This window comes from Heptranchias perlo, chromosome 22 (assembly GCF_035084215.1).
Source record: "Heptranchias perlo isolate sHepPer1 chromosome 22, sHepPer1.hap1, whole genome shotgun sequence".
NCBI lineage: Eukaryota > Metazoa > Chordata > Chondrichthyes > Hexanchiformes > Hexanchidae > Heptranchias > Heptranchias perlo.
The window spans coordinates 3,543,679-3,551,248 of record NC_090346.1 but is presented as its reverse complement, the minus strand read 5'-3'; positions in this window follow the sequence as shown (position 1 = coordinate 3,551,248).

Genomic DNA, 7,570 nt, shown 5'->3' with positions numbered 1-7,570 from the left:
TTATGTCGTGCCTGTGTATTGATTATTGTTTTAAATACTTCACTAATCGAAAAAAAGCGGGTTGAATACACTGTTGACTTCCATGCATTATCAGCACCATCTCTGGTTTACCGTGGTGTTGTGACAAACCAATTACAGCAGGACCTATGAGTTGTTTTGCATTCCATCAGTCTGTAGTCTGCTCAATCTCATCAGGTACAATATTTTCTTTGCATTACACTAAACCTTGGTTTTCATAAATGAGCCTATGTCCATCCATATTAACAGAGCTAACAGAATATCCTAAAATGCTGTATTTGTTATTCGGATGCTAGGAAACTGCTGCTGTGTGTTCTCTTAAAATTAGGGGTGTCATACTTGAACATTAAAACCTCACTAAAGCTGTGTACTCTTGATGGGGCGGCTTGAATCCAATTCTTAATTGGCATTCAGACTCCGACTCTTAGTTTGTAAAATTAGGTAATAAATTCCTTTGGAACAACACTTTTAAACTTACAGTGAGATTTTATTGTATTTTATAAAAATGGGTATAGAAATCAGAGGTGACATGAAATCGGAATTTAGTCAGTAACAATGATTTTTAGTTTTCTTCAATTTAATAAGCTGTGCAAACCTTAACTTTACACCATATGGTATTAGGTCACTCTTGTTTTGCTTAATCTTTTTTTATTGTATAATAATCTAGTGCTACTCATCACACAAACCTAACCAGAGTGATAAATCACTTTACATGTTGCCTATATACAAACAGTGTGTTCTGAATAATGCATTCCTTACACCTATGCTCCCTTTAAGCAAACTGCCCACAGTGACATTCATGAAGCTTGGGAAGGGAGTGGGGGGGAAAATACATTCATGTTTCTAGGAGAACACTGGGTGAAGGATGTTTCGACCTTTTTTTTTCCATTCTAAAAGTTGACACTTCTAGTACTTTTATCCTTAAAACGATCTGGAGTTTTGAGGTTTTTTTAAAAAAACTTGGTTGGGGAAGGATTTAAAATTTTTGTTGGTGTACTGGAGAGATGATGAAAAACTGGAAACTGGAAACCACATTAGACATTGCCAAGTGCAAATGAAACAGTTATGGAGATCCAATTCTCATAGGGCCTGCAAAAAAAAAGGTTGGGGTAACTGCAGGCATGGAAGTATCTCTTCTTTTGAGATTTAAAAAATAATTTTAAAAACTCATTCGGACTAATGCCAAAATCTAAGAATTTATCAATACAATCAATAAAAACGAAAATCCCAGTTAAGTAGAGTACTGTGTGTAGCATAAGTAATTATACTGTTGGTTCTGTGAGCTTTCAATGAAGTGCAAGTGCCTTCCAAAAAGGCTTTGTTCTACTCATTCTCTGTTATATTAAAAAGGTGACAGCTGCTTATCTTAACCCTTCCCAGCGTGTTTATTTTCCAATACCCTGTCAGTAAGATATTAAGTTGGCCAAGCATGTTTCATATGTGCTTAACATCTTATTGTTAAATTGCAGTATGTGTTTCGTAACAGTGAGAAATAGCTAACTATATTTGTATTTTGGATTAAAGCTAAATATTTATTTTTAAATTTAAAAAAAATTGCAAAGATTGTAATGGAAATTATATGGACTGTTGCTTGAGATCATTTATGTGGATTGAGATATAAAGAAAGAAGAAAGACTTGCATTTATATAGCACCTTTCATGACCTCAGGACGTCCCAAAGCGCTTTACAGCCAATGAAGTACTTTTTAGTTGTAATGTAGGAAATGCGGCAGCCAATTTGCGCACAGCAAGGTCCCACAAACAACAATATGATAACCAATCTGTTTTTAGTTGTTGGTTGAGGGATAAATATTGGCCAGGACACTGGGGAAAATTCCCCTGCTCTTCTTTGAATAGTGGCATGGGATCTTTTTAAAGTGAAAAGAAATAATGGCACACTGACTTTTCACCTAGGCTTGAATATGAATCCAGCGTAGACTAATGGGGTGAAAGTCTCTGTTCTACACTGATTGTAAGGATCCTATATAAAATGAATTTGGGAGTGTCAACCCAGTTCCTGGCGGGCATGTGTCTACATACAAAACTGCCCATAATTCAGTGCAGATTGGCCTTGCTTAGAGAAGCTGCTGTGAGAAATGGAAAAACTTGCACTGGTGTAATATGGGTGCTCCTTTCAGATTTGCAGGGGTTAATCACATTATTGGGGAAAAGCAGTCTCCCATTACTTGGCAGCTAACAATGTTATGTCATCTTCACTGATTGATGCTAACACTGGGTGAAAAATGGGGAAGTGTTGCACTCCCCAGCGCTGACGTCTTTCACCTGGATGAACTATTCATCTTTTTAAAAAGAGAGGAGAGGGAATGAAATGTCATTAGGTTAGATTTCCTATGAATTACATTTCAGTGCATAGTTATGAAAGAACTTCAAAATGGAAAATTTAGAACCACTGCAGTGGAAAACTAAACTTTTAATGTACAAAATCTTTGCTATCCTTCTAATCAAATTTGGCGATGAATAATGCCCTTTGTCCTACATCACTCCTGTACATGGTGCATTTTTTAAAAACTTAAAATATTGTGTGTACATTTTCCCAAATATGTTAAATGTAAGTCTTTCCCCACTAGCAAATTCTATATTTTGAGTATCTAATGGGAAGTGTGAAAATCAGATTTATCCACTTGAAGCATTAGATTTGTGTCTATGGAGCTGTGAGCACAGTGTCTCCAATATTGTATTTACTTTTTCTGTATTTGTTGACTTACCAGCACATTATTCCTGTTGCTGTGTATGTGTATTTACCAATAAAAACATTTTCTGCTATAATAGCACTGTTTTTCTTTTGGGTAGCTGGCGGTTTTTCGAGTTAGGACAGAGGGCCCCTGGGAGTCCATCAATATTAGCAGGGGACAAAAGCAAACTACTGCGGATGCTGGAAATCTGAAATAAAAGCAGAAAATGCTGGAAATACTCAGCAGGCCAGGTAGCATCTGTGGAGAGAGAAACAGAGTTGCACAGGGTCCCTTTTTAAGGCTTTTGCATTCTTGAAATGAATGCTTGGGTAGGCTACAGATCAGAACCCCAATGTTGTGTGGTGGAGAAGCTGCAGACTTTCTGGCATTTGGTATTAAGTGTGTAACAGAAATTTGCAGTGTGGTATTTGAAAAGTTGATGTACAGTGTTAACATAAATTTATGAGCTAACTGATTTGGGGAAATTTCTGAAACTGATGATCTAGGTGAGCTGAATTAATATCAGTAAAACTGCTATTGACTTGAGCTGCTTCCCTGATTTTTAAATAAGTTGTAGATGAATTCAGCTGTCTCACTTAATTTTATGTATGTTATAGAAATGTTATGCAGTAGAAGGAACAATAACACTGGCGATGTTTAAGCCACAACTACCTGTTCTCTATAGAGCAGAGTGGCAAGAATGCACAAGGATTTTGAGAATCTGACTTGGAGTGATCCATAGAGACAATTATCATTGGCATATCATCCGGAATAGCCTGGTGCCATTGGCTTTGTATATGGCATTAAAATAATACAGTATCAGTAATTATATTGAACTAGTCTTAACTCCAGAATCAGTTTAGAGGGTTAATTAGAGCATTGCCAGTTTTGCATCTTGTCTTGGTTTTCAAATAAAAGCAGTATTTACTTTTCACAGTTATGTAATGGTTTGACCTGATATGCCTTGTTCTTCTCTAGCTCTCTTCAGCCTTTGACGCTATTGATTGTTCCATTCTCCCCCACAGTCTGTCTCTCTGGAAGCAGAGTCTCATAGTTCCACTTAGCTGTCCTAATATAGTGACTGCAGTTTCTCCTCTCTTCCCATATAGTCACCTCTGGTGTGCTCCATATTTAGTCCTCACCCTTTTATCATTTCCATACTAACTCTCTGACATTGTCAAGCATGCGATCTTCTAGATGTATACTGATAATAGCTAAATAAACACATCAATCTAGAGAGTGGAGGAAATGGATGCCTCAAAAGTCTACAAATGACGTGGGAATAAAATGGAAAACCTGGGTGTCCTTGCTGGAGGGGAAGGCTATAATACCGGTAGCACAGAGACCTTGTTCAACTATGACGTTGGTTGGAAAAATCTACAGGGATAGGGATTATTTTGTACAGAGAAAAAAGTAATAGGGAGGGGTTTCAATCATTTATGTAGAAAAAAAACTTAATTGGCCTATCTGGTCTGGGTGTGGATAACGTAGAAACTGGATAGGGATGAAAAACATGAAGATAACGAAACTAGCTGTGACATTCTGACGAAGGGTCATAGGAAATCCATAAATGGTGCAACAGGAGTGCAAATGTGATTGTTACATGGAACAATTGGTCAAAGAACCAAGGTGAGCATGGGTACTATTGAACCTGATATTAAGTAACAACCAAGAGATGGCAAAGCATATCCGATTCAGCAACTGAGCACATGTGGAGTTTCAGGATAGGCTTGTGATGGATAAGAGTACAATACACGCATCATCTTTAGAAAGGCAGATTTTTGAGAGGATAACTTCAAAAAACTGGACTAGCAGGGTTATTAGGGAAAAGTAAATCCTATTTAGAAATAGTATACAAACAGAACAGATACTGCTAGGGAAGAAGGGTAACAGCGAAAAGATCAATGTATGCAAAAGTGTAAACAATGCAGCTAATAGTGGACAAAATAGATTAGTATAAATCTGAGGGAAGCATAATGGATTGAAACAAATATAAAAACTAAGTGAAGGAGATTAAGAAACTTGTTCAGAAAGCCAGAATAGGTCAGGATAGCAGGAAATATTAAAAGAAATACCAAGCATCTCTAAATATATTTGCTGCAAGGAGGTGAAAAAGGAAATGTGACATGATGTCAAATAATGAGGGGGTTAATATGATGCTAACTGCATTCTGTGTTCACAGAGACCATAGGGTCGCTGATAAGATGAGGAAGTTAATGGAAGCTAACTAAGTTGAATAAATAAGTGATTAGCGAAATTGGTCATATCTTAGTCATTTTTTATTACTCATTCTCGGAGTGTGGGTGTCAGTAGCATTTATTGCCCATCCCTAGTTGCCTGAGAGGTGGTGGGGCTGCCTTCGTGAACTGCTGCAGTCCATGTGGTGTAGGTGCTCGCACAACACAATAGGTAGAAAGTTCCAGGATTTTGACCCATCAGCAATGAAGGACTGCCGATATATGTCGGGATAGTGTGTGGTTTGGAGGGGGTGGTGTTCCAATGCACCTGTTGACCATGTCCTAGGTGGTGGAGGTTGAGAGTTTGGGAGGTGCTGCCGAAGTTACACACTGCAGCCATGGTGCGCCGGTGGTGAAGGGGGTGCCAATCAAGCAGACTGCTTTGTCCTGGTTGTGTCAAACTTCTTGAGGGCTGTTGCAGCTGCACCCATCTAGGCAAATGGACAGTATTCTATCACAGTCCTGACTTGCCTTGTAGGTGGTACTGAAGCTTTGGAGAGTTGGGAAGTGAGCCACTCGCCACAGAATAGCCAGCCTCTGGCCTGCTCTAGAAGGCACGGTATTTATGTGGCTGGTCCAGTTAAGGTTCTGGTCAATGATGACCCCCAGGATGTTGGTGGTGGGGGAATTGGCGATGGTAATACCATTGAATGTCAAGGGGAGGTGATTAGGCTCTTTCTTCTTGGAGATGAGCATTACCTGACCGTTGCATAGCGTGAATATTACTTGCCATTTATCGGCCCAGGCCTTGCTGCATGTGGTGTGGACTGCTTCATTATCTGAGGAATTGTGAAGGGAGCTGAGTGCTGCAATCATCAGCAAACAGCCCCCCTTACGATGGAGCGAAGGTCATTGATGAAGCGGTTGAAGATAGTTGGGCCTAGGACGCTCCGCTGAGAAACATCTGCAGTAATGTCATAGGGCTGAGATGATTAGCATCCACCAACCACAACCATGTTCTTTTGTGCCAGGTATGACTCCAGCCATTGGAGAGTTTTCCCCCTGATCTCCATTGACTTTGGTATTACTCGGGCTCCTTGGTGCCACACTCGGTCAAAGGCTGCCTTAATGTCAAAGGCAGTCACTCTCACCTCACCTCTGGAATTCAGCTCGTGTCCATATTTGGATCAAGGCTGTAATGAGGTCTGGAGCTGAGTGGTCCTGAAGGAACCTGAACTGAACATTGGTGAACAGGTTATTGGTGAGTAAGTGCCAGTTGATAGCCCTATTGATGACTCCTTCCATTACTTTGTTGACAATTGGGAATAGGCTAATATGGCGGTAATTTGCTGGGTTGGATTTGTCCTGCTCTTTGTGGACAGGACATACCTGAGGAATTTTTCACATTGTTGGGTAGATGTCAGTGTTGTAGCTTGGTTAGGGACTAGTTATGGAGGACAGGTCTTCAGTACTACAGCTGGCATGTTGTCATTGTCCATAGTCTTTGCTATGTCCAGTGCACTCAGCCATTTCTTGATGTTACGTGGAGTGAATTGAATTGGCTGATGATTGGCATCTGTGATGGTGGGGACCTCAGGAAGAGGCAGAGAAGGATCATCCATCCGGCACTGCTGGCTGAAGACAGATACAAATGCTTCAGCCTGGTCTTCTGACTCCACCATTACTGAGAATGGGGATGTTCATGGAACCTCTTCCTCCTGTTAGTTGATTAATTGACCACCACCATTCATGACTAGATGTGACAGGGCTGTTGAGCTTTGACATTATCGGTTGGTTGTGGGATCGGTTAACTTTGTCTATAACATGCTGCTTTTGCTGTTTAGCATACACGTAGCCCTGTATTGTAGTTTCATAAAGTTGGTACCTCAGTTTCAGGTACGCCTGGTGCTGCTCCGAGTCTGCTCTTCTACACTCCTCATCGAACCAGGGTTTGTCATCTGGCTTGATGGTGATGGAGGAGTGAGGGATATGCTGGACCATGGGGTTACAGGTTGTGGTGATATACAATTCTACTGCTGCTGATGGCCCACAAAACCTCATGGATGTCCAGTTTTCAGGTGCTGGATCTGTTCTTAATTTAATGCACCTGGCAAGGTAAATGTGCCACATGACACAATGGAGAGCGTCAACAGTGTGAATATGGGACTTGGTCTCCACAAGGACTGTGCGGTGGTCACTCTTATCAATGCTGTCATGGACAGTCGCATCGCCACAGGTAGATTGATGAGGATGAAGTCAAGTAAGTTATTCCCTTGTGTTGGTTCCCTCACCACCTCCTGCAAGCTGATTCTGGCAGCTATGACCTTCAGGACATAGCCAGGTCGGTCAGTGGTAATACTACCGAGCCACTCGGTAATTAAATTTGAAGTCCCCCACCAAGTGTATGTTCTGTACCTTTGGTACCCTCAGTGCTTCCTCCAAGTGGTGTTCAACATGGAGGAGTACTGATTTCCCTGGACGATATGTATGATTCTGTAAGAATGACGATGTCAGGCAGTTGCTTGTCTAGTCTGTGGGACAGCTCTCCCACCTTTGGCTTAAGTCCTGAGCTGTTACTTTGCGGAGTTGACTGGACTGAGTGTGCCTTCGCTGTGTCCTGATTCGATGCCTAGGCTGCAGCCAAATGGTCAGTTCAGTTTTATTCTCGTTATTCTTTGTGGTG